The 27871-nt window shown below is 41.8% G+C and overlaps 1 protein-coding gene across 1 annotated transcript in view; it reads right to left on the bottom strand.

Moving 5' to 3' along the window:
- SMAD1 (SMAD family member 1) overlaps positions 1–27553 on the bottom strand; it is a 78163-nt gene extending 50610 nt beyond the window's left edge. The window contains exons 1-2 of the mRNA XM_040063623.2: positions 27483–27553; positions 25002–25089 (exon numbers count right to left, since the gene is read on the bottom strand). The gene's annotated coding sequence lies outside the window, so the exon portion shown is untranslated. The remainder of the gene's footprint in view (positions 1–25001; positions 25090–27482) is intronic.
- Between the last annotated feature and the right edge of the window lie 318 nt (positions 27554–27871).

Genomic DNA, 27871 nt, shown 5'->3' with positions numbered 1-27871 from the left:
TAAGCTGTTTCATTGGCATTTTCTACATACACTCTGCCCAAAGCACACACCAAGGACAATTAACGTTTGATGATGTTCTAAACACATAAAATCAATATAGTCTCAATGAGGGAAGCACTGGGCAACCTGAATTACAAGAGATTATCTCAGTCCGTTTATATATAGGTTAAAGAACCAAAGCACCCAATGCACATCCAGAGATCCTGCTGGTGTTGGAGGTGCCAGAGAGAAGGGAGAGGACTACCTGGCTTCAAATGCGCCAGTTGGTGGCTCTTTGGAAAGGGGCAGAAAACAAAGAAAAAAGAATTAAGGTGCACATTTGCCTCTTCAGACAACTAGTAGCTTTCAGTGTAAAGCATTTTATCTGGATGTCTAAAAGTTTCTAAATGTATTTACAGACAAGGATCAAACGTTCAGTATGGACATCACCACGGAAAGCCCCAGAAGAAAACTGCACTTAGCAAGGGATGGCAATGCTGCCTTATTGAAAACGTGCAATCCAACAGGCCTCACAGCCAGTGCACAGCTGGTCCAGCTGCCACGATGTCCATTTGCACAGAACATGAACCCTACACCTTGAGGGACCCTACAGCTATTCCACCCTGCTCATGAGCCTGCAGCACCTGGGAGACAGCGCTGATGGACCACGCTCACTTGTCAGAGAGCAACCAGATGGAGGATTGCAATTTATGGCCTGCAGTTAGGCAGGCTTGCACTGTGATCTAATCAAATCTTGCACAAAATAGGTCAAGGTTGGTCAGTGTTCAGATGAGATACACCCTAGGGAAAAACATGGATACTGTAAGAAACAGTCTAGGATTCGGGTTTAGGATTCATCTGACAGAGCTCCCAAGGCACAGTCCCGATTTTAGGCTAGATTCCCAGACGTCTGAGGTACCCAAACAGGTCCCTGGTCTGTTATGCAGAAGGGGCACTGCACTGCTGGAACCACATTTCTCATTTTTCAGACGAGAAATAAAATTACAGTCGTGCCTTGCGATTAATTAAATAAATCATGCTTGTCTTTGCTTGTGGACATGACATTTTCAGAGGCAACATAAATGGAGAAAAGGAGCTTGTTTGGTTTCTGTGATCCTAGTACAACCTGCTAGCCTTCTCTCTGTAAAATCCCATTTTAAAGCTTTTCAATACTAGGGCACCAGACCCAAGAAATTTAAATTCCTCTAAGACTGCAAACACCATGAGAACTTTTGAGCAAGACGTATGCAAAATTAAGCAAAGTATATAATCTGTTGCTTTACAGATACATTAATTTTCCTTTAGATTCACATTTCCCACCCATTCATACTTCCACCTAACAATCTTTACCTCAACTCACTTCTCCAGACACTGGTCTAATGTGGTTTCATTTTTATAATGATTTTCCGCTCCTTGGTTTCAATTTTGTATCTTTTTCTTTGCCTGAAAAAATGTAGTATTGTAGTAGAATTTTAAGGGTAACCATTATTCTCAAAAAACCCATGCAAGTTCTTATCTCCAAATAATCAAAGATGATGACAAGTATGTTACTTGGGAAATTAAGTAGTTGGAATGTAACAGATCAAACTGAAATTTATCCAGGGCACTGAAATTACACGATGGGCTAAAGAGAAATATGACCCTCGTGGATTTTGGTATTTTCAAATGGTCAGGACTCATTCTGCTCTCCAATTGCCCTCTCAGCAGAACACCTCCTGCATGCTGCACAGTGCAGGCTGCTGCAGAGTGAATGCTAAGGCCAAAATGAATTTATAAAGCTTGCATGCTCTCTATGATTGCGTTGCTCAGATGTATCAGTTTATCGGTCTACAAAAGAATTAATTTCTAGGGTTTTTCAGTCTGCAAAGCATCCCCATAGTATGTGCTTTGTTTTGACTTTTGTTTTTCTTTGCCTTATGGTCATTCATCTTTGCTGAAAGTGAATCAGAGGAGCAATGCCTGCCTTATCGTTGGTTTGTGGCGTGTAATCATGTTAAGGACAGATCACTGGTCTCCTCCTTACTCCAGTGCCATTTATAACAGACAATTACCCCTGCATGGTGCAGTTGTCAGGACCTCGGGATTGTAAATGCTCATTATCAGTAGGGAGACAGCTGGATGCAGCGTGTTTCTCTTTAAAGCTGATTGGATTTTCCAGAGCTGTCTGTCATCCTGGAAGTTCTTCCTAGTGCAGCTCAGTTTTCCATCTCCAGCCAAGTAAGATCCTTTTGATGTGAACCGTGAGTGTTTCATGGAATCTGGGTACTGTTCCCACCTATTCCAGGGAATGACTACGGTCCAGAGGAAAAGAACAGCAGTGTGTCTACACTGGGAGATCTCCAGCCAGTGTGTTGTGTTTAAAGAAGCCCTACTAATGGCAGTGACCGTGTGCAAACGCCAAAATAAAGGGTATTGGGGAGGGTTGAATGCAGTGGCATTGCCTACAAAAAGGAAACTTACCAAAGCACTCTAGTTGGTTTTAAAATTAGGTGGGGAAGATGCAAGGAGTTCTAAGTCTTAATGATCTCAGTTCTGCAATTTGCCACTAATTAGTTCTACAATGAGTAACTGGGAACAAAACAAGGAGTGACAGACTAGGTCAGCCAGTGGTTTGCCAATCCCTTGTCTTGTGTTTCCTACTGGGGCTTTTATGTGATAATTCTTGATTGTGTATACACTGTCTTTTGCTAGCAATCAGGAGTGAAATTGCACGTGTTATACACTATACAAACACACACTGAAACACTGCACTTGCTCTTTGCTCCTGGAGAGCATGGCTGATGTTTGTCCAGCTCTTTTTGGTGGGTATGCATATAGTTTGATTTTTTTTTTTTCCCTGCCAACCATTTCCCTGACTCCCGTTGTCCTAACCCAGTAAGTTCCACATTTGTTTCTTCTATGTCTCTTTCTGCAGCTTACATTGTGTTTATGCTCTGGAACTACTTTTCTCTGTGTATTTACCTCCCTGATCTCACCCCTAACATTTTGTTCTTTCTCTCTCTCCTTCCCACACAATGAAGACTTCATTAATTCTGACAAAAGATTATCTTATTTATTCCACTTACATTTTTTCTGCAAGTTAGCTATTTCTTCTCAGGGTGATGCACATATATACAGTATGCTGAAGAAAGATTTCTGGAAGCCTCGAATATTCTATCACTCCCAAATGCCTCATTCCTCCTTAAAATCCATCAGGCTTCCTCAGACCACATAGGATCTGTACTTTGAGGATTCCTGGACATGTTATGCATTTCTGTATCCAGAGCAATCCCACATACCCCAGTTGAGCTTAACATGTGTCATAAGCAGTCAGTCAACACCGAGAAACTGAAACACTGCTGGTTTGATGAGAAAACTGGTGCACAGCTCCCACATCATCTGGAATTGTTTTGTATTCTGCTTGCTAAGATTTGCCATTTAAGTTTATCTTGGAGGGAGGTGCATTTGTGTGCCTTTTTTTCCTTTTGAAACTCATCAGCTCAGTGGCTACCAAGAGCACGGATGCTGCAGAAAGGATATTAGGAGCACTGTGTGTTATTACATCACTGGCAACCTGGCAGATGCTACCTCAGCGTCCTTACACTAATGGACTGGATAGAAAAACATCCCAAACCTAGACCACTCCACCACCAGGTATTATTGAGGTGTACAAGCTATCAAGAAGACAGTACCCTGCAGGTATGCAGGTGTTGCTTATGCAGGGGTGGGGCAGAGCTCAGCAACAGCGTTTAGAAAAGGAGGCCAAGGCTTTTAAAGGGACCATGCTCCTCTCACCGGTGAAACAGCAGAACCCATTAGTTGGGGGGTGGGGGGTTGGGGTGGTTGGGTTTGGTTTGGTTTGGTTTGGTTTTTTTGGTCCAGTAAAGGGATTTCCATAGGTAGGAATGCTGTCGTTCTCTTCACACCATTGGTCTTTATTTTGTTTTGGATAAGTGCTTTAATCAGCAGGTACCTGTTTACCAAGCAGAGGGTAGCTGGGAGGACTTCAGCCCTTTCAGCCGGCTGGGCCAGCAGAGAGGACATTCCATAGCCCTCCTTCCATCCCTGTGGGGATTATTCCCGTGTTCCCCCCCATCACATACACATTTTAGTAAGGATAGAAAAAATGCCAGTTTCATTCTCACCTCCTGGCCGTGCCTACAGAGGCACACACGCAGCACACACCCTGCTGACAGAACTTTTTTCCCCTTTTTGTGAGGAAAGCAGTGGTAACCTTCGAGCATCAACCTGTAGGAAAGCAGACTCGGCTACACACTCTAACCAGCAATCTTGTGAACCCAGAGCCTTGCTTTCAGCAAGACAGGCACGATAAAATCTTCCCTCTTTCTTCAATAACATGACTAATAAGTGTAGAAATTCCTTTCTCCTCTCTCCCTTGGCCAATATCTGTCTTATCTCCGGTTCTTCCTTAGACATAATTTCAAAGATGAAAGACATGTCTATACTACGAGCAGGCAACCTTGATTCTGGCATGAGATCCGTGGCAAGCTGCAGCTTAGTGCTGGAGAGCTGCAGCTTAGGATCTGGCATCTGCAAAACCCGGTAACTGGAATTTCTGCTGCGTGGTGCGATCCTGCGCCCTAGCCCGCTCTGTCTTGGGAGGGCAGCACCAGGCTCCACTGCAACTTTCTTTCCAAAGCAGGTGTACAGCTGAGCAAACATGGCAAGCACGTATGAAATGAGCTCGCCATTAAACACTCTATCCAGCAAGTAAAGGGAACCATCATGAAGCCTTCCTGGAATTTTGGCAGCATTTCCAAGAGATCATCTGCAAATTGCTCGGGATGGGTATTACATGTGTGCTGTAGGCAATAAATAAGTGATTTTAAGGGGCAGTGTATATTGACAAAGTAACACCTCTCAGAATAGAACACAACCACTGGCATAAACAGTAGAGACGCAGTAACAAAACCAGGATCTAGGGAGTGTCTTAAATGTGGATCTGATAGCACAAATACCAGATAAACAGCAAAGTCCAAAGAATGCAAAAGGTTACCGCCACACTGAACCCACTCGGTTAACATGCTGGTTTATTGTTACTAAAGATCACAGTAACTACACCTTAACTTAAGCACCCAGAATGCTCCCAAACCCCTGGGTGTGCAAGCCAGCTAGATTACAGCCTTATCTCGGGGTGAGACAGCTGCATTCATCAGGCTCCCACTTCCCCTTTCACCACAGGGGGACAAACATAGGCACACTGGCTGAGGGGGAACCATGGCGTGCTTTGCCAGACTCCTGGTCACTGAATTACAAACAATAACAGTCTACTGGTATTTTGCCCCCAGATCTGAATTTTGCAAAAACAAGATTTTTTTGGTTTGTTTTTCCTTGAGACCATACATTTTTCCTCTGACTTGGTCTTTTTCTTTCCAGTGTAAGTGGCTACAAGGAAGGGAAAAAAAAAAAAAAATCCTCTGGCACTGCCTTAAATGCAAACGCTGAACCTTTGTTGCATGTGGAGGAAAACCTGCAGGCAAAATTGGTAAATAGCAGAAACAAAACAGCTTTTCCCATCATCAGGCATGAACACCACAATACTGTGTGCTGTGACACAAGTCATAGAATCACAGAATGGACTGGGTTGGAAGGAGTCTTTAAAGGTCATCTACTCCAATCCCTCAGCAATGATATCTTCAACCAGATCAGGCTGTACAGAGCTCCGTCCAACCTGACCTTGCATGTTTCCAGGGATGGGGTATCCAGCATCTCTTTGAGCAACCCTTCCCAGTGTCCTACTGCCCTCATAAAAATGCCTTCCTTATATCTAGTCTGAACCTACCCTATTTTAGTTTAAGACCTTGACCCCTGTATTGCTACAGCTCCAATCAAATGTCTGTCCCCAGTGGTGATCATGGGCCAATACTGAGATTCTCCTGTGAGGAGCCTGGTGTTTATGTGCCAGGTGAGGAAAGTTTCAGGGCACGTATTACACAGATGGGTATTCATCTCAAGGCACAGTTAATTTCTGTGTAATAATACCGAGGAAACTATGGCACTGGTACCATTCTTAGCCTGCTCCAGTAGGTTATGACATTTCTTTTGGTACTCTTTTCCAAACCTGAATCACTTCCTTTCCAAATGAATTCCTCTAGCTCTACTCCCAGAGCCAGTAGATTATTTGCTGGGCCACTGACCTAATCTGATAGATCCATTCAACATTGGACAACGTGTGTGGGGGGTTGGTCTTTTGTAGGTGCAGCCACACAACCTTGTTTTGTGCAGAGATGAAAACTGCTCCTATCCATGCTCCAAGCTGAGCTGAAGCCCTTCAGCTTCAAGACCATGGTACTTAGCTGGAACTAGTAAGAACTGCTAAAAGTGCCGGGTTAGGGCAGCTCTATAACTTTGTTGGCTGGTGGACAGCAAAGAGGCAGATGCCTGCAACATTCCATGTTGTGTTTCAAGCCTTCCCACTGAAGGTGGGATGCTTGTGCTTTTTCAACGCCCAGTGATGTTTGACAAAGGTGGGAAGACTCTTACTGAACTCAGAAGGATGTCAGAAGGGACTTTAAGACTTTTGAATTACCTTCACTAACAGAGAATCTTTTAAAATATGCTTTAAAAATTTAAAACTAACTTTTTCTTTTATGGGAAAAGGCAGCTGTCCAATCTAAACAAGATAAGTTTATGGTTTAAAAATAGCTTTCAAGACTGCATGGTAACCCAGCCCACCCCAAATTTTAAAGCACTATGCAACCACATTACCCTGCTGTGAATGACCACTGGCAATGCCAATTGGCTGCAAAGCAGCTCTTTTATTTTGTACTATCTGTTTACATTAAACAGAGTTCAACATGTGGTTCTGCCAAACCTGGGGTCATAGCAGAATGGGAATTAGGTAAGAATTTTAGATGGATCAAAGGGAAGAGAAAAAGATACATGAGTGTTCAGAATTTGGCCAGTGACAAAAGAAAACTAGAATTTATTTTCTGTTGATTGTTTTGCCCTTCTGAGCAGAAGTAACAAGATGAAGGTAGAGAGGAAACTGGTTTTGCAAAGTCTTGTAGATATAAAAGACCATAAAGCCTTGAAATTCTCCCAGTCTTGCTTTTGTCTGTGAATTAAGACTACTCCCCTTGCCCAGGAAAAGCAACTTTATGCTAGAAGAGGCCACAGATGGGGAAGCATTTTGATCAATGTGGGAGGGATCAGCCCCAAATACCAGTAAGATATATTATACCATCAAAAAATGGCATGTCTGGAAAGAAAGTCTTGAGCACAAATTAATATTGACCTTAGCCAGAACAACTTGCTCTCTTCAACATCTGCAGCTGTGTGGTTTCTAGGGAGTTATCTGGCATCATATGCTTTTTCACATCTGTCTATTAAATCAGAGATAGAAACACAAAAATCTAGCACAGAGGGACATTATATGGATTTGTGACACTCCCAGAGGGACCTAGAGTCTTTAAACAAACAAAGATATTACAGTGGGACACAGGTATAATATTGGACTAACGTTGTGTCTGCTCCACCGTGCAATGGAAAAATGACATCTATTTTCCTCTGATGAGCTCTCTGAAACTTCCAAACATGGACAAACATGAACTACAGTATATATGAGACAATAAGTTTGGCATACATACATGAAACTTCATACTTCTGGGATGAGCAAAATGAATAATCTCAATTTATATTAATTGCCTTACAACACCATGTGTGAGGGAAAGCAACAGCGGGAACAGATTGAGAGAGGACAGAGAGATTCACAGTTTAGTTCATATGGTATTTTCATCATTCCTCAAGATTTCCAACCTCACTAGCAGCTTCCAAGGATGGAGCTGTGAAGCCTTAGCAGAAATGGGTATGACAGGGTTATTCACAAGGAGTAACATTTTTCAGCACGGCGCATGTGAGTTAGTGAAATGAGAGGTATGTTGTATTTTCCCCGCCTGCATCATCTCAGGTTATGTTATGGTCCGGCCTAAATGACAAGGTGATGAAAGTGCATAGGTGTAATGTGCCTTTATTTCAGCAGCATGCACGACACAAAGTACTAAAATCCCTGAAGTATAACAGTCTTGAATAATATGCTTCTAAATTTTCAGGTGTCAGTGGGGTATTTGTATGCTATTGCCCTATGCTTGTAAAATATGGGAGTTGTTCTTAAATTATGTTCTGAGCATGTATAAAAAAGCTCAACCAAATAAAAATGCAGTAACACTTTCCCTCATTTTGAACAGTGGAACTTTTTAATTCATAAAATATTTGTATTCCTTTTTATCTTTTTTGTAGTATAAAACTACAATTGGGTTTAAAAAATAGTGAAATTTCAAATGGGCAGTGCAAATTGATGCAATTTGAATGTACTAGGAGATTTGAGAACACAAAGCCATAAATAGGTAACCAATATTAAACAAATATATGCATGAACAAACATAAACAACAAAAAAAAGGAGTCAATTTCAATTTATAGTCATTGGGCAAGATGAAGAAATGCCACGTGATTTCCTCTGGAGAGCCACCAATATAACTTGACTGTCACAGAAATGGAATAATAGAATCATAGAAAGGCTTGGGTTGGAAGGGACCTTAAAGATCACATCATTCCATCCCCCAGCCATGGGCAGGGACACCTCCCACTGGATCAGGCTGCTCACAGCCCCATCCAACCTGGCCTTGATTACTCCAGGGATGGGACATCCAAAGCTGCTCTGGGCAACCTGTGCCAGTGCCTCACCACCCTCAAAGTAAAGAATTTCTTCTAAACATCTAATCTAAATCTCTCTTCTTTTAGTTTAAAACAGTTTTCCCTTGTCCAAATAACAGTTTCATATAGCAAGAAGAATTGAGATGGGGATTATAAACACAAGGTAAGCAGAAGTAGTGGTGACAGATGTTAGGAGGAGTAGAGATGCTCCTTATGTGGCAGAAAACTACTGAATTTACTTTCTGCTGGATGAGCATAACGGGGCAGCTCAGACAAATGTCAGCACAAGTGCAAAAGAAGGGCTGCAGCAGCAAGATTGGTTTGGATGACTGAAAAAAGAGCTGCTGCTTTGAAGGAGATGCTTTCTAAATAGCTCTAATACCATGAAATATGATGTTCATCATTATCATCAGTAATGTGATGTATGTATGTAGGTATGTATGGGGCTGTTTCTTGATTCTTTCTGGAGTGAAAAAGTTGTTCTCTTCTTGCTTCTTGCCTGATAGTGGATTTTGCCCAAAGATGGCCTGTTCCTAAAAGCATTTTATAGCATGCTAAAAAATCTGTGTACATGGCCAACCTGGCTCAAGCTGACACTAAATGGAATGCTCATGGAATGAATATTTTGGATTTGTGTTTACTCACCTTAACTTTTGACCGACTTATAATAATTTCTTGCATTTGGTGATACCTATGGCTCTGAGTCTCATAAAATACATCTTTAAAATACTCTGATCTCATCTAGTCTATCATTCCAAGGGTTAACTTGAAAACGCACACATGCAATTAACGGAGCAGATTACTTACAGCAAGGGAACCGAGAAGTGTAATTGCAGGACAAAAAAAAATTACAAATCAAAAGTAAATTCAGATTTTAAAATGAATTTTATTCATCCTTTTTCTTGACCCTTTTTTCCCCCCATGAACACTGAAGTTGCTTGTGTATACACATATACAGCAAGCACATTTCAGTGTCCTGCAGGAGTTGCAGAAGAAGCTCAATTTACTTTCACAGGTAGAAAGAAAATAGATAAAAGAAAATTCCTGCACATTAAAATAGAATACCTAGCTAATAACAGCTAGCTAAACACTGGCATAAAACAAAAAATAAAGACCTTTTTAAAAGTGCAAGCAATGCAGTAGAGTTGCTGTAATGTGGAAAAGTGAGGGGTTTTTTTCCCCAATCATAAATAAAAAAGTAGTTGCCTGAAGTACATGTAAACAAGGCCACAGCTGGAGGTGAGGTTTCCCTGAAGGTGATGTTTGGTGGCAGCCTCAGCGTAGCTTCACACCCTCCACATCACCATTATGGCCTCTCGCTGCAGCCCACCAACGCATCCCCACAGCCATACAGATGTTCCTTTCAGGGGCCCAGCTGTTGCAGTATTCCTCCTCCAAGCCCAGTCACATCCTGGGTATTCTGTGGGGCAGCTTATCAGGGCTGTCCTTGAGGAAAAGTGTGATTGTGCATTCAGCCCTGCAGCCAATGCGTGGGCCACACTCACATTGCCACTCCAGCTTTTTCATTTTTGGCTCTACCCTCCTTAGGCTTGTGTAATCTAAAATTCAAGCTTTTAAGCTTCAGCCATTACAGCCAACACTAAAACACATCCAACAACCTCTTAATATCTATCAAGTTCTTTCAAGTCAATCCAACATTTCTTGAGAAGATAAAACTGGTTGTTTTGTGACGACTTGGAACTGAAAACAGACAGCCTGGGTAACTGGAACTTAAAAATGCAAAGTCTACAGTGAATCCAGTTTAGCTTTTGGCATTGCATTGTGTTTCTCTCAGCAGTAATAACAGCTATTATATTTTAAAATAAATATCTAGCGAACAAGCAGTTAAGATGTTGTTCAAAAAGTGAAAGGCAGTGTGGTTTTTTTCCACTTGTTTGACAAGGTGATTAATTCCCACACTCCTTACTAAATCATAGGGTGATTTTAACAGGAGGAGAAATTTGGGGTTGCCTGAAATGGAAAACTGGGTCAAGTTACCCTCTGGAAGAAGTCAGGGAACAAAATGTGAAACAGAGGAATCCACTGCCTTTACCCTCTGAGCTTCATGCAAATCTGCTCTGGAAACTCGGTTATGTCTCATTTTCTAGGGCTTAACCACAGTAGCAAGCCTGCAGGGATGTACTTTCACCAACAACTTAAGCAGCCTCTGCTGCTGAAATAAAACCCCGGAGTCTTTTCCCTCCACTCCCGTGCCCCACTCTTCCTGCCCCCTTGCCATTCATCTGTGAGGCTGATCTTGGTTAGAGCTGAGCTATGGTTTGGCTGGTTTGGCTTTGCAGCCTGGCACAGCTCATCAGCTGGTGTGCAAATGCTGGTGCTGGCACAAGGATGGAGGTGGAGGGGGAGAAAAACCCAAGAGCTGTGTGGGACTGCAGCAGGGTTAGCTCTGCTTGCAGCTCAAAGAGGCAGCCAAGATGATTTACTGGCTTGCTGCTGCCAAAAACATCGGTCCCACACCCTCCTTCCCCCTCTCCTCTGCACCTGTCTGCAGCTGTGGAGCCAGGTCCTTCTTGCTTGTGCATCCCTAAAGTCCAAGTGACCTTGCAGTGAGCCAGCTCAGCTCATTAAACCATGGGACAACTGTTGATGTGTTTTAACTGCATTGGAGCTGGAACAGCTCACTGAAGGAACAGAGGAATACAGAGCCAGGGCAAGAGAAGTGGAAGGAGTGCATGGCCAGCAGGCAGGGAGACAGGCTGAGGAGAAGAACAGAAGAGCCTCCCCCTTTCAGCAGCAATGACCTGTTAGTTTGGCTCAACTGGATCTTCTAACTCCACTCTTGCACTGTTTTGGGCAGGAGCGCTGGCTTATGTCAGCTAAAAGTATTGTGAAACAACATCCTATGTCTCATTTCTCATTTCAGCCATGCAGGTAAACAAGACTTCACATACCCACAGTTAAGAATATGCTGATACACATTTTGCATTAAAGCCTATCTCTGGAACCACATATACTTTCACAGGAAGCCCAACAAATGGCCTTCAGAGAGGTTGCTGATCTGCATTTCAAAACTGTGGACCATTATGCCAGTAGTAGTTCTCTCCTGAATGATAGCTTTAAGCACTTGTTATTGATTTAAATTTTGAACTAGTTTGTTTTGATTCAAAACATCATTACACCTACAACTTCATTTGTGCTGAGTTACTGTCCAAGCCGTCACATAAATTACTTCATCAGCTTGCCAAAAGTCCCAAGGCTGTGGTTCCTTGTGCAGACACAGAGGCTGCAGGAACTCCCAGCATCCCCCTTCTGTTTGCCCCGACCTCAAGCTGCTGCATCCTGTTCCTTCAGCTCCAGCACTTTGTGGGGCTATGCTGCAAAGTGGATACACAAACTCAGGCACAAGAAAAATATTCCAGCTGCCCCCTTTCATTTTTTGTGGGGAGGTAGTGCCTCAGGCTATAGCCTCAGCAGTAATACTGGCTTCTTGTGTAGCTGAACACCATCATTTCCCCCTGCACACACACAGAGTTCATACCTGTCTAAATTTCACTTACAGCCCCCTTTCCCTTGTGCCCGTGTGCACAGCTGTGCCTGGGAATGGGAATAAGGGACCTAATCAAGCTGTAAGAAAGAAAAAGAAGTAAATGCCCTTAATTCCCTTCTCTGGTTCACAGCAAAGCTACACAGCTAGTGTGATATGCTCATCTGACCGAGGCCACAGTTAAATAGATATTTGCAGATATTTTCCCTACAGAAATCCCCACTGTTCTTTTTCCTTCCCCCGGCATATTCCCGTCTTTGAGCATCTTCCTGCATGGTGTCAGAGCACAGGCAATTTGATTTCTGTGTTAAAGTCTATAGTAGCAGATAGGTCTAAGAAACAGAAATTCTACATCCACTTCATTATTTATGCAAGCATTTCCTAACTTTAACAAGCCAAGGTTTAAAACAGTTCCAGAACTCACCCAAACAGTCACAAAACAATCAATGACATCCAAATCTGTAGCAACCTTCTTAAGAAGATCATCCAGCATGGAACAGAAAAGCTACTGAGCAAGAGCAAAGCACCCTCTGCACTACCAACAGGCACAACAGGCTGTCCTGGGTGCCCCAGGCACTATTGGCTTTGGCAGAGCAGACCATGCCAGATCCAAACCAGTTAAACTGGCTCCAGAAGCAGCAAAGGAGCCCAAAGGCAGGTAGTTGTTCACCTGACAGGGACTGAATCACAAGTAAAATAGTGTCAGAGGTTCTTTCCCATTGCTGTTGTCAGTTTTGATTACCAGGCTTGCTGGGCTGACAAACACGACTGGAAAATGCTTGATGGCAATTCTGCTGTGTCCAAACATCCCAGCCCTGGTGAAACCTGCGCTGTGGTAGGCAGGTTCTGCCCAGCACTGCTCTGTCCACTGTGAGAGCCATGTCCCCCTGCCAATGAGCTGCCAGCAGTGCTTTGGCAGTGCGTGTGAGGTGAAGGGATTGCAGTTATCCCAGGAACGCTGCTGGCTATGTTGTGTCTGTGACAGTTTTGCTGCTGATGAAATAGGGTTCCTGGTCCGATAAGGAAGAGGTGGGGCACGTAATTAAGCAACCAAGTAGCTGGGAGCAAGTCTTGGGGTATTTGTGTAATGGTTCCTTGGGTGGACTGTACCTGTTTGGGAGAAACAACTTCTGCTCTTCATTACACGAACAGTAAAGATAATTTACATGTCAACACCGTTAACTATTTCAGCAGTAGGCAGGAAATCAAGTCACAGACCTGCCCAATTAACTGTGAGCAATGTCTCATTTTGGTGCCACGGTTCAATAATATTTGGAGTTACCTTTATTTCTGTCCCTCTGAAGAAAAAAAAGTTCAATGGAACTCAAAACATATTCAAGCCAAATCAAGATGCCCAGGCAAGCAAAGCAGCAACTCAACCTACTGCCTTTTCTTGACCCACCTGACTAGGGCTCAGTTTAGGAGAGGGTCTTAGAGTGGTCTATTCCTCTGTGGATTCCACTGATGTCAGAACATCTTTGCTTTGTTAAACCTTCCAAAAATGTTCAGTTGGTGGAAAAGAGGTCCACAGCTCATCACTGCTGCTCACCTGGTCTCTCCACTCCTCACAGCAGCATGACCACTCTGCTTACCAGCTGCACTCCTCAGAGCTTGTCAGACCCATTTCCTAGTCCAGTTCAAATCACCAATCGAGCAGAAAAGGGATGCAGGTAAAAAAAAGGAGGTGTCTAGACTTTTGCTGGGCAAGTCGTCTGAACAAAGAGTGTAACAGCATGCAGCATATATCAGAAGTGATTCAAAAGTGAGGGCACAACACATGTTTGAGAGCCACAGAGGTGTGGAGTTCGTTTCCAGTAATCATCTTTCTGTTGTCCAAAGCCTGTTAAGATGTAGGATTCCCCATTTTCTTTTTATCACCCGTCCCAAACTAGTCGAGTTTTACCTTCAGTGCAATAGAGTGGTTATTTTGTTGCTTGTTGGTGAGTGAACTCTAACACGGTCTGAATTTCTGATACTGACTGGGCAAGTTCATTAGTATGGCCATGGGATTTAGATAATTAGGCTAAAGCTAGCTAACATGTTCTCAAAAATTAAGATTTTATCCAAGTCTAGACAAGCACATCTAAAGAGTGAGGGATTCTAGAGGCTCATATGCTGACTTTACCAATAAACAGAGGATAACCCACCGAGTCATGCTTTTGCATCCTCAGGCACGGTATTAGAAAGTGATCAGTGAAGGTGACAAAAGCAATTCACAAATTCAAACTGAAGTCAGTAAGAGGGAAGAATTTTGAGGAACTTGTAAATATTCTAACAAAGCCACTGTAGAATAGTAATTTAGGATCCTAAATGATACAGATTCACGGAACTGTGTGGATTTTGCAGAAATACTGGCATTAAGTTTTCCTCCGCTCCTGCCACTGACTGTTCCTCCCACACCACAGTCGCCCACTGAGGCAGGTGGGATATTTGATCTGTTTTAAATAACACAAATGCAGATCTTGTCAGGTGTTCCAAAAAGCTGCATTTGTTCACTGAGCTGCCTCACAAGAAGGGGGGTGTATTTCCTGACCATATCGCTAAAAGACAGCCTTGCAATCAAGACAAAGCCATTGCTAATATTGGGCAGCAGGACACATTGCTTACATTAAAGGTTTTATGACTAAATACTTAAAATGACCAGACACAATTTCTGGAGAAACAAAGACACAGGAAATTCTTCCATCCCTAGCTAGCCAGAGATGTTCCACTTTTCACTTAAGGTGGTTTCTTTACCTCCAGCCCTGCTTCCCAAAACAGTCTTCACAAGCTGCTAAAGCAGAGAAAAAAAGTTCAAGGCTGATACAACATTGAAGTAACAACCAGTTTAAGTAACTTCCCAGCTTTGGGAAGTTTTCCAACTTCTATTTGTTTTTTAAAAGTATCATTCACATCTTCAGTCCTTTTGTCATCCTTATTTGTTCCCTTGCTGTTTACTCCTCACTCTCTTGCCTGTCCCAGCCCAGGTGCTCCAGCTCTTCGAGTGAAAGAGTGCCCACCTTCTGTTCTCCCTGCCCTAAGTCTTTGCATGAAAAAATATACAGCAGTGTGTGTGCAGGCTTCATCCAGGCAATCCTGCCGCCCATGTTCCAGCAGGAGCCCCCAGCACCTCTAGCTGGTTCTCTGCACTCCTCAGAGCCTCATCAAAGCACTGCCTCCGGGCCCTTCCCTTCATTTCCCTAATACCCACATCTTCTGCTTGCTAAGGCACCTCCTGAGACAACCACCTCTTGCCCTGCAGCCTTGCCCTTCAGAGCTGCCTTCCACAGCTGCCGTGCCCCAGCCGGTGAGCCCGGGCTCCGGCAGGGAAGGAAGAACCACCGGCCTGCCGTGGCAGCAGCGTGGCTCACCCTGGGCCAGCAGAGGGAAGGGCACGCAGGAGGAGAAGGAGGCAGTGTTTTGGATGCTCTTGAAAGCAAAGGCTTTTTCTGCGAGCCGCGTTATTCCCCAGTTTCAATTCACTATGCTATCTACCGCCATACGCTCTCCTGTCAGCTGCCTTCCCCTCGTCTCTCTTCCCACTTCTCTCCCAGGGTAGGCATATTATTTTCTCTCCCTTTTCAAAGCTTCTTCAAATATTAGGCAAGCCTCCCTGGAGAGGTGATACCCTGGCCCACAAGAAGTGCAAGACTGAAATACGCATAAGATCACTGTCCTGCTGGGAATATGCATTGTGGTCCTTATCCAGACAGTGGCCTGGCACTTATATCCACGAGATTTGGATCATTTTGTCACAATAATATCCTTTTTATTAGCAGAGGACTATCCTTTTAAAAAGGTCCCAGTCAGAATCAGAAAAACGAAACAGGAATATTACTTTCAGTTACTATAGAGTTTGCACTAAGCCAGCAAAATAGTAATTCTGTGCTGGGTTAAGTGAAATGGAAATCACTCACCTGGAAAAGGCAATTGCTTCTGAAAACTCAAGAGAAACACCGCTTTTAACAAAAAATGCTATCTACAGAACACATCTTTGTTACAAACTCACTAAATTTACGGGAGTCAGACCCTGTATTTCTTCATGGGTTGGAGGAGAGATGTTACCACAAGATTTGAAACCATAAAGGTGAATGCCATGAAATGTATCACTAATTAATCTTCCTTCCTTTTCTCCCACATTACGATCTCCCCTAGCTCTTCTGTGCCAGCTATCTTTGTGATGCTCACAACAAACTTCTCCCTTGGTTATATTTCGATGTTCCTGTAGAACATTAACAAAATGTCACGCTTTTCCTGAGAACACTCTTAACAGTTAATTACTCATGGTAATTACTAACCGAGTGACATGTTTGCTTTGCTAGGCGCTACAAAGATACATTTTAAATGCTTTAGGTTAAGCTAGTTGCAAAGAGAAGTTAGTTGTTTGTTTGGTGGCTTTTTTTTTTAATCAATGCTACAGTGTGGATGCTGTGGAATGCAATTAAGCAGATAGGTTTAGCCTGATGAACATGGAAAACCTGAACAAGCCATTCCCATTCCCCCTACAAATCTATTTTTAAAGCAAAAAGTTATTTCTTGTTAGAAATAATGGATATTACCTTTTTAAAAAACTCTTTTAAAGTAAAAATGAATAGTATATGCCCCTATTTTTCCAGCACTGTGACAATATTTCTCACCCATAACTGCCACTAGCATTGCTAGAAATCACAGAATTCTTTAGCATCCTGCAGAAAGTTGCCCTCATAGGGCAACACTTCACAACTCTTACTCTGCAAGTCACCATTCCCATCCTACAAGATAGCAGTCACATTGATATCAAAAGTGTGAGTAAGACAAGCTTGGCTCCCTCATGAAAGACAAAAAACCCACAAAAAAATTGTCAACTTCTTACTGTTCTAGCTCAGAATGTATTCCCAAGCCTCAGTCCACTGTCATTCAAAAGTGTTTGCAGTGTATAATGATATTGCCTGTAACACCTGTAAGATAAATTTCAATCATTTTTTAACATAAGGAATATTCTTACATTAATCAAAACTCACACACAACCGCATCGGATGGTATTCCTGAGGTGAGATGTTATAAATGCAGCAACTGAAGTAGAAAGACCAAATTATTTACCCACAATCATTCATTAAACCAGTTGCAGAGTTGGTGTTGAAAAATAAGACCTCCCTGGGTCCCAAAAAACAGGTTCTCATTACAAATCATGATGACCTGTCCATGTTTGTCATGTATGAATGGTATAACCATGCAGATGTAGGAAGTGACTTGAACCTGACTGTAAAAGAAATGGAAGCAAACCTTTCTCTGGGGAGTTTTCAAATCACAGAAGTTTCCTGGTAAAACTATTAATCCCTTATATTTAATAATTAAAAAAAAAAAAAAAAAAAAAAAAGGGCAGCAAGCTGTGTATCGCTGTACTATATCAAGGTAAAATTAATACAAATTTCATTTTCAATGCAACAGAAATACAGTTAACACAAACCTCAGTCTAGCCACCAAGCTATAAACTGGTACAATGAATTCAGATCAGATTTATTTCTTTTCTCCTTTTTCTCCTTTCTTTTATTTTTATATTATTTTTTACACATCTGCCAGGTATTTGGTATTCTCGCTATAAAGTTCTGATCTTTTCAGACTCTTATTCAAAAATCTCTCCATAATAACCTCTTTAATTCCCTCCATTTCTGCTGTGCATTGCAATATAATAAACCAAGGTTTGCAGGAAGAGGTAATGTCTTTTATTAGAACAAGTGTTAGGGATGGGAAAAGCATCCAAGCCTTCACATTATGAAAGACAGGACGTCTTTTTGATGTAGACAGTATTAAAATTGAGCAAAGGCTCCCAGGTGAGTATCAATGTAAAGAAGGAATTAAAATAAGTGTGTTTATTGAGAAGCCTTGAATTACGTTTTATTTTAGAAAGTTTGTATTTAAGCAAGCTTTCACAAAAGCATTAAGTAGTGTGAACTCTACCAACACTTTTTGTTAAACGCTGAATCCACACCCACATCAAAACAAAGACAGACGGCTGAGCTCTTTACATATGAGAAGGTAACTTTTCACACATAGCCTTAACGGTAAACCTTTTGCCTTTTTTTTCACGGAAATACAAAGCTCCGAGATAATAAAGTTGCCTTAATTTACGTTTCTCCCAAGAAGTGGAAATTACAAAACTACAGACAACAAACGCTGGCTAATCAGTCTAGGGAAAAAGGTCCGAAGGGAAGACTCAGAAATGGGTTTGTTTAAAAGCTACAACAGGCAGCAAGGACGTTGAGCTATGAATGCTTTTGTTTTGCTAATTACCTAATCTTCTATTGAAAAAATGAAATCCTTGAATGAATGATTCCGACTTTGTTCTAGTGTGAAATGAGTGGCAGCTTCTTTAAAAAATTCCAGTACTTAGTTTGTATTTAAACAATTCCTCCTGAAGACCTTTTCTCAAACACGTCTTTATATGGGAAAAACAACTGTTGATTCTATAGTCATCATGTGAGTAACTTTAATAAAAGTCAGCAGGGCCTTGCCTACTGTGAGATTTTTTTTTTTTTTTTTTTGAACCCGTAACCCTTAATCAGGGCTGCTGTCAGCTGTAGAGCCTGAGGAAGCTGTCATACAGAGACTATTCAAATGGAGCTGTGTTTTTCCCACAGCGCTGTTGGAAGGAAACCCTTTTTTGTTAGCAAAGCCTGAGACACATCGGCATCCTGAACTGGAAACAGAGCGAAGAAGGGAGTCCCAGCCCGATAAACACTTCCCAAGTGCAGTGTGTCCCCAGAGCTGGAGCTGCACACCACCAAGGATTTTTAAATATCTTTCCCAAATACAGGTTAGAAGAACTAAGAATTTGTGGGAAAGTTTTCCTTCGGAGTAGACCACGGCTTAATGTTTATTCATACTCTGCAGTAAGCAAATGAGAAACTAAGCACTTTGTAAATGCTGCATCATTTTGACTGCTCGATCCACTCCACTGACAGAACAGTTTGGCATAATTGCTGGCATACATAATATTTTCAAATGACAATTCTCCAAACAAGTCAGGGCCTGAGCTAACAGCAGGGAAAGGTGAGGAGATGCTGCCTACACGTTGAGCTGAATTCTAGGCTATTAAATGCCACAGACGATTAAGATTTATAGTTGATGTTGTCCAAAACATAAATGCATTCCTCTGCCCTCAGTACTTTCAGTCCCACAGCAGATACTGGTATCTGTCTTCAGCTGCAGTTTTTCATGTGAAAGCTGATTTCTCTGCTGTACCCTTTCCCTGCCATTTGACCACAACTGCTTTGAAACAGGCCCCCAACACTTTCAGTGCTGCTCTACCAGCAGTTTTGATTTTACATCGGTAGTACCACTCATGCTGTGCTTCTGAGTCACGCCAGGAGTGGAGCAGCTTCAGCTCCAGGCTGCTGTGTACCTTCTCTTGTAAATCAGGCAGGATTACACACAGGGTTGCCTTGCTAATGAGAAATCACTTCACCGAGAGTGACTGGCAGAAAACAATGCAGAGCACTTTAAAGAAATTCAAGGGACAACGAAGGTTGGCCAATAACGAAGGTCTAGGGCTTTCAGCAACCTTTCAGTACTACACTGATGCTAGGACACCATCATGGGATTAGGATGGAGACCTTACATTTTCAAACACAGCCTATCGCGTTCTGGCATTTCAACTGCCACCACAATTAAAGAGCATCTTTTGTAGAAGCAACCAGACAAGCAAAGATCCAGTGGCAGCGACAACACTGATGGCAAGAGGGACCCACAGAGCAGAATGCTGGTCTATACACCTGTAGTGCCTGCAGGTACTCTGGCTCAGAAAAAACCCCTACGGCTGAGTGTCAGCGTGCCAGCTATGAGCAGCCTGTTGTTGCATGAGCAGCAATGCGGAGCTGGTCAGAGCCCCTGCAGGGATGAGTTGCACAGACACAGGGGAAAGGCATCTGTCTGTAAAAAGGAGCCTGCACAGCACAAATGATGAGGTGTTCTTAATGTGTCTGCTTATACCTGGTTTCAGAATAAAAGCTTGGTACTGGAAGTATTTTCCCTATTGCCAGAAAGATGCAATTTTCATTTTTGTCCTAAATCTTCTGAAGGTGTAATGCCTACAGATTTTGCCAATACATAAAACAGGTTCTGAAACCTAAATTTTTTTCCATAGTAGGAGAAGATCCAGCTTTCCTATCCTGTAACGCTGTTTGGAACACAAAAACCCTTGTAAGCAGTGATAGCATAACACCATAAAGCAACACATAATGCAATTGTAGGTCCTTTGAATGTCTGACATATATTAGATAGGCCAGATAGTTACTATCAGTGCCCTCTGCTCCACCTGGTCAAACTGCACCTTGCGTTATACTCAGATTATCCTTCCTGATACCTGTTAGGGAGTTTGCCACAGCCTCTTGCTCTGGTTGATAGCATCACAGATTGCCTTCCCAGCAAACCCTGTGGCATACAGCTATGTTCTTCTCTCCAGACCTAAGTTTCTGACAGAAAACCACAAATAACCTATTAAATCTGAGAAAAATCTGTGACTAGTCTTCCACCTGAATGATTATATATATATTTTTTTTTTTTTAATAACGCTATATTTTCAAGGCACTCTTCATAAGGAGAAAGACCAGAAGTATTTTAAAATCTCTTTCATCTTCCAGGCTTCACAAACTGGAGAGGACTGGCAGTCACATGCTTTGGGAATCTACAAATTCAAGCTTTATTTCCAGCTGATACTTTATCTTCTTACTTTGACTACTAGCAAAGATAATAGCTGTGATGCTAGTGGTAATGATTTTGCTGTCAGATGGAAAAAGCTTCCACGGTAGCACATTCAGTTTGAAGACCAATATGATCTAATCAATAATACATGAAAAAGATACCTATTTGGCTAAAAAAAGGCTAGGATTGACAGCTTTCAAGAGAAGTCTTCCAGACTGTATTTTTCTTGCTCAAATTATAAATTAAAGTCATGCTATGCAGCCACTTCTCTTAAACAGCCGCTGACAGCGATACCTTGAAATGTACCCCTATATAGAACTCAGAGCATGCACACACCCTCTTTGCTAACATCACACCCACTGTGACTCTTAGGATTTAAGGAATGGAATCGATGGGATGCACATGGAGTGAGCACACTCCAGATGAGCAGCAGGTTGCTGGAATCCTGATACCTCCCATCTCAGCAATAATACATCTCTCCCCTCCCTGTGGTTACTAAGCTAAAGGCAGAATCTGAGAATGGGTGCTCTTTGTTTTAGCACAGTGATGGAATTCTGGTTTCAGGCTGCACCACTCTCCTCATAAGCTGCGATAAGGCCCATTTTGAAGAAGGTAAAGGACAGGCCTGTTGCATGAATACATACAAGATTTTCCCTTTATCATTAGAGTTTTGGAAAGCTGAAAGTTTACTGAACTTCTTAAGAATAACTAATAAAATTTCTCTTTTTTTTTTGTCCTAATGGAAACAAAATCGTTATGATCCCAGTGTCTCTCTGCACATCTTTCTGTCAACCTGAATACCTTTTGCATCCATGCAGCTGGATTTGATAAAGCATAGAGATCTCAAGGCAATTAGATTCCAACAAAGTTTTATGCAGAAAGAGAATGCACAAAGGGCAAAGACTCTGAAAATATTTCTCTATGTATGCCTATCAGGTATGTGTCAGGAAAAGGCAGAAGCATAAAATTATTAAACATCTGGGAATCCACAGCGTCCTCCATTACGGATATTGTCCTGAGACTATGAGCAAAACAAAACCCAGTCAGACCTTGCACATTCTTGGACACTGCTGAACAACAAGATGCAAACTGAAAACTGAATACATCCCTAGACCAGCCCATCTCATTCCAGCACTTGGCCTAAATAACAGAGTCCTTGTTTTCCTGGGTTTCAACCTTGAACAGTCAGGTTTATCCGTTTGGCCTTGGCACACCAGCTGTCTCAAAGAATTTCCAAAGCCAGTACGCGATGACTCTGTCCTGGCGCATCACACCCTGACCTGACATCTGAACGGGGTTCACGTGGGTGAACGGTTCAGAGTGCTCTAGTACACTGATGCAAGGGTCACCTGAATTTCCAGCTCCTTTTGAATGTGATGGCACACAAGCTCGGAGAATTAACATGTAGGTAGTACTGTCTGTTGGCTTATTGTCTTTATCCCAAGCATTTCTGACCAGCCAATGTTGCTCAAAATGGAAGTTAAGCTATGTAGATTCATCTGTCTTCATGCGAGCACTCCTTATGTTCAGGTATTCTAACTGTGTTCTAAATTACTTCCTAGCTCTTCATCAACCTCTAGTTTTAGCAATGCTGTCCACAGTCTGTGTCATAAACTGTGGCCAGCTCTGGATCCCCCAACATCAGAAGGACAGGAACCTCTTGGAGTGAGTCCAGAGGAAGGTGATGAATATTATCAAAGGGCTGTAGCACCTCTCCTGTGAAGACAGGCTGAGAGAGCTGGGGTTGTTTAGCATGGAGAAGGCTCCAGGGTGATCTCATTGCAGCACTCCAGTATCTAAAAAAGGGCTGATAAAAGAGATGGAGAGCAACTTTTTACATGATAGTGACAGGACGGGGGAATGGTTTTACACTAAAAGAGCAGATATTTAGATTGGATGTAGGAGGAAATTCTTTACTCAGAGGGTGCTGTGCCACTGGAACAGGTTACCCAGAGAACTGTGGATGCCCTATCCCTGGAAGTGTTCAGGTGTTGGATGTGGGCCTGAGAAACCTAATCTGATGGGTGGCCTCCCTGGCCATGGCAGGAATGGGTGGAACTAGAAAATCTTTAAAGTCCCTTCTCCCCAAACCATTCTACACATAACTGATAAAAAATAGTGTCACTCTATGGGATGGTGAAGGTGAGGAGAGAAGCACCTTTCCAGAATGTCACTGTTTTTAAATGATCTAGGCCTTGAGCTAATATTTGTTGCTAACATAAAGAGATTGGGGGTTTCCATTAACATCTTTCTTCCTTTTAAAATCTACTTCATGCAAGCAAGTAGAAGCTTTTAATCAGGCAAGGAAATAAAACACGGGCAAAGCATGGACAACACTGCACGACTGCACAGGAAAAGCGAACGGTGCAGCTATTCTGGAATGGTGGTGTCAGCCTGGAATGACTCCCTACTGTGACATTTTTATTCCACAAAATCACTGATTTATTTTGGATGACAGTACACATATGCACAATTATTCTGAAGAGCTATTCTGGCCAACGACACTAGGCAGGCAAGCATGAAGCATGATTTTCAGAGCCATAGGCAGTTTTATTGCTGTCCGGGTCACTTCAAAATCTTTCAGCCTCTCAAATCCCAACACAAGCTAGAGCAGTATGAAGTATTTTCATTTATGTCAGCAGAATTTTATTTCAACTTCTTTAAAAACATAAAAGGACCTCTTAAAACCTATTAGCTTTTAATGCATATTAAAACCAAGGGAATATAAGATGGAAAACATTCATAGATTTTTCTTGTCATATTTTAACCAGCTAAAGAATTAATAGAACTTTGATCAACTTCAGTGAACATCTTATACTGCAAATAAAAGTGATTGTGTCTGTGCATGTGTGAAAGACTTTCAAGATAACTTAATCTTTCTGGCAGTTTTTCCAGCAGGTCCCTGAATAGGCCTAGAACCTTGAACAACTTTCAGCTGCTTAGCCACAAAAATGCAGGAACTTGTGGAATTCAAGAAGTCTCTGGGTGGCTTCCAGAGGGTCATAGAGAGATAAGGAATTAAAACCAGCAAATCAAAGTTTGCTGGGCCGATAACTGCACTGCCATAAGGAATGTTTTGTGAATCTGCAAACAGGGAGGCTGATCTAGACTGTTATCAACAATTAAAGAGGAACCATCTGTGCCTGTACAAGGTTCATGTACAGAAATATCTGGAGAAGTTTGCAAAGCCACTGTTGTGTGTTGGCCTTGAATCCTATCAATATCGATAAAAATATCAGTATTATTAAAGAGCTTATCATTACCACAGTTATCAGTTTTAGCTGGGACATAACAAAATTTTTTACTGCTTATTCAGGAAAATGAACATGTCGGACTTTAACCTACAGGGTTTATACTCCCTACGTTCTAACATCACATAGACAATGAGTTTTAAAAGCCACATGATTAAGTTAAAGATTGAATAGATGAAACAAACCAAAAAATACCTGTCATATGCTCATGTTGTTCTATATATATATTCTTCTCAGAGGCCACAGATGTATTTATATAAGATTTTCTGTGACTATCAAACAAGATCCATCTCTTTCACAAATATTTGCGTTCACTGGTTGTGAAGAAATGAAATAAAGAGAAAACGCAGTAGCAGATGCCAATGCCACAGCTAGGAATCAACTCCTCAGTACTTGGGAACATTTTCAAAGGTGCTAAGCTTTAACTTTAAAGCACTAGAATGGTTATATTGTTTCCATTACCTGCGGCACATAACCAAACCTCAGCAGTAAGGCTAAACCTGTGATAGCCAACCAGACATTCCAATATTTTTAGATGCACAAATGAATTAAAAATAACCTCAAAAAGCTCTTACAAACAAGGGGAAAAACAAACAAACAAAAAACCCACAAACAAACAAATAACAACAACAAACAAACAAACAAACACCACTATCAGGAGTGTGAAAGTGGATTTTGCTTAGGAAAAAAGTGGATTAACTGCTTAGAAAGGCGTAGAGTAAAAAGCATATTAATCCTAACGTAGCTGAGAAGTTTGTTTCCTATTGAGCAAATAATTTAAAAAACCTGTCTGAGATCTACTGGAGTTAATGACATTAGATTTAAAATGCTTAATTTCATACTCTGATTCATACTGTTTTTTGAATTGGCATCATTGATAGCGAGGGAATTTGTTTAAAAGGGAGAGAAATAAACCCTACAATCTTCATGGATGCAAATCCCGTCTGCAGCTTACCTTTCACTTGAGCTGAAAAAAGTGCAGGATAATCCAAACCTTATTTGAGCAATTCTTGAAAGTGAGCATTGGTATCAGAAACACGCATCTAGAAACAGAAATAGCTGTCAAGTCATTTAGCTGTGTCATGCAGAACTCATATCCATATATATATATATATACATATATATATATATATAGTCATAAATAGCTTTTTTCATACTGATAAACATCTTTGAAACTGCTTTTTTGCAGGATAAGAGATGACCTTGGCCCTTCTGATTCCAAACGTTTTAAAAAGCCACTTTTGTGGCTTTGTTTCCAGTTTCATGCAGCCACAGGAACAGCAGTTGTTAATAATCTATTACACTAAAATCTTTCTTGCAGCCACTTTGTGGTATTTCAGTCTATACAGGACTTAGTTACTGTTTTAAGAAAACTCTTAGCCATTCTGGTTTAAAGAAAGTAACCACCATATGAAACAGAAGTCTGTATTTTTGGTTGTTTCCAGACTCGTCAATGTAGCTCTCTCCTCAGTGTAGTTCTTTTTGTAATAAGCACTTCAGATCTTTATTTTATGGCAAGTATATTATTATTCTTAAGCAATTACGTAAAAATTAACATCAAGAAAGGATACTGATTACTGGGAAGCACACCTAAGGAAGTGCGTACTACTGCCTCAAGCCACCTTAGGCTGAGCATTGTCTCTAAATCTCAAAAATTACGTTATCGGTGTTAGTATTTTTACAATATTGATTATCTGGGTAGAGCTGGAAGCCACTGAAAGAGGAGCTGGGAAGAAATGTTATTGCATCTTGTGCAACTCATCAGCCTCCACTTATCCCTGTATCTCTTGACAGGCAGAGCACTGGAAAAGGCAGTCCCTTGGAGGAAAGCTGAGAACATATGTACATGGCATATGGAGAGCAGATAAGCTGAAGAATGATACATTACTCTATTCAAATGGGAAGAAAACCCAAGACATTATGGTACCTAGACAAAAGAAGTTCTAGAACCACAGATAACACACACCCTGACTTATGATACACTGAAACATTTGTTGCAGGTGCAACAAACATGTTTGCAAGATAGAGAAGGTCCGCGGAAAATTCAGTTTCTAAGTGATGTAGACTAAGTACAAAAACGAAAAAAGAGATAGAAAAAATGTATTTGTATGGAAAAGGTGGCATTGCTAGCCAAAATTTGTGGGGTTTGTGGTCTGTCTAAGACTTGACACAGCAGCAGTGGTGTTAAGTAGGGGGCTGAGCAAATGCTCCCCATCACATATAGGTTTCACTCTCACTGTCAAGGTGACCTGCCCAGAGCTCTGGCTCTCCAGTGACACCACCCAGGGTCTGGGTACCTAATACAGGTATCCTGATGGGATAACCACCTGCTCTCCAGGTGTTATAAAGGCTGAGCTAGGCTAAGGATGGCTAAGTAGACATCCTTTAGTACACAACAGACTGTTTGACATCAGTTATAAGAAAAGGAGTGTATGTATGTATCTTTCCTGAGTGATTTGTTTATACAGCCAATTCTGACTTAACCCAAGTGCTCCTTCTGTTATGAATTCCAGTTGTTCCACTGAGTTATTCTCACTCACTAGAGTAAGCTCTTGGTTCCCCCCTTGTAGCCAAGACTGACTTGCAAGATAGTTCCTTTTATCACAGAATTCCTTCAATATGTATTTTCATAGTCTTCTTTCAGAATAGCAGCCTACAACAAGGAATCGGAGAATTTCAGAATTGATTAGGTTGGAAAAGACCCCTGAGATCATCGAGTCCAACACCACTATATCAACCAGGGTATGACACTTTTCTTGAACAGTTCCAGGGACGGTGATTGCACACAACCCTGGGCAGCTTATTCCAATTTTTAATCACCATTTCTGTGAAGAAATTCCTCCTGATGTCCAAGCTGAATCTTCCCTGGTGCAGCTTGAGACTATGTCTTCCCATGCTGAATGAAGTAACCCACACTGCTATATTTAGTTTGCCAGGTGAGTTACAAGCAACAATAATATACTTGCCAGTTAGCTCAAATATTGTCATTTTCTCAAAGGATAATCTGCTCCAAGTACATGAATAAGCTTCATCTTTAGCCGTGTTCAAATCTCAGCAATTATCACACAAGAAGGGAAAGCAAGGAAATTGTCTGTTTTGTTAAGGACACCTGGAAGGTCTGTCATAAATAAAAAAAAAAATCAAAAAGCAAATTTTGAAGAAAAATATTGGACTGATATCCTTGAGGGGGGTATCTTTAGTAAGCAGCACTACCACGATCTCCTTTCTCCTAACCAGTAGGCCTCAATTTTAAAGATGAAAGCACTTAGCACTCTCCTAGACTCCAGCTACATCTCTCCTCTAACACAGTCCGACCCCTGATGCAAGGAAAAAAAAAAAATTACCTTGTGCTCATGTGAAAATGGCTCAACTTCCTTAAAACTTAAGCTTCAAGAGACACTTTATAGAGATAAGATATTGCTTCAGAGATACTTACTGCGCTTCCTTCACAGCAGCAGCTCTGTCCTTCCACCCGAAACTATAAAAAGTGCTGAGACTCGTGTCCTGCTCGCTGCTCTGAAAGTAAGGCCAATAAATAGCCCCAAGGATTGGGTTCCTGATGAGTTAAACTGCTGACACACAGAGCCCGCCTCTCCTCACACTGCTGGGACGCACACAGACGGTGAGGCAAAGTGCTTCCAAATAGCAGCTTCATGCTCACGGACCCCCTGCTTTCCAGAATCTATTTTCCCTCAAGAATAAGTATTTTTTTTTAAAATACTTGCAGCTCTTCTGCTTTAAGGAGAGCATCAAGAAAGCCTGTCAACAATTCACTGTGAGGACGGAGGGGAAGGGAATTTGATTTTTCATAGCAGATGATCAGCA

This window comes from Hirundo rustica, chromosome 5, assembly GCF_015227805.2.
Source record: "Hirundo rustica isolate bHirRus1 chromosome 5, bHirRus1.pri.v3, whole genome shotgun sequence".
Taxonomy (NCBI): domain Eukaryota; kingdom Metazoa; phylum Chordata; class Aves; order Passeriformes; family Hirundinidae; genus Hirundo; species Hirundo rustica.
Note: the sequence above shows the minus strand (reverse complement) of the source record. Positions and strands in the feature narration are given on the sequence as shown.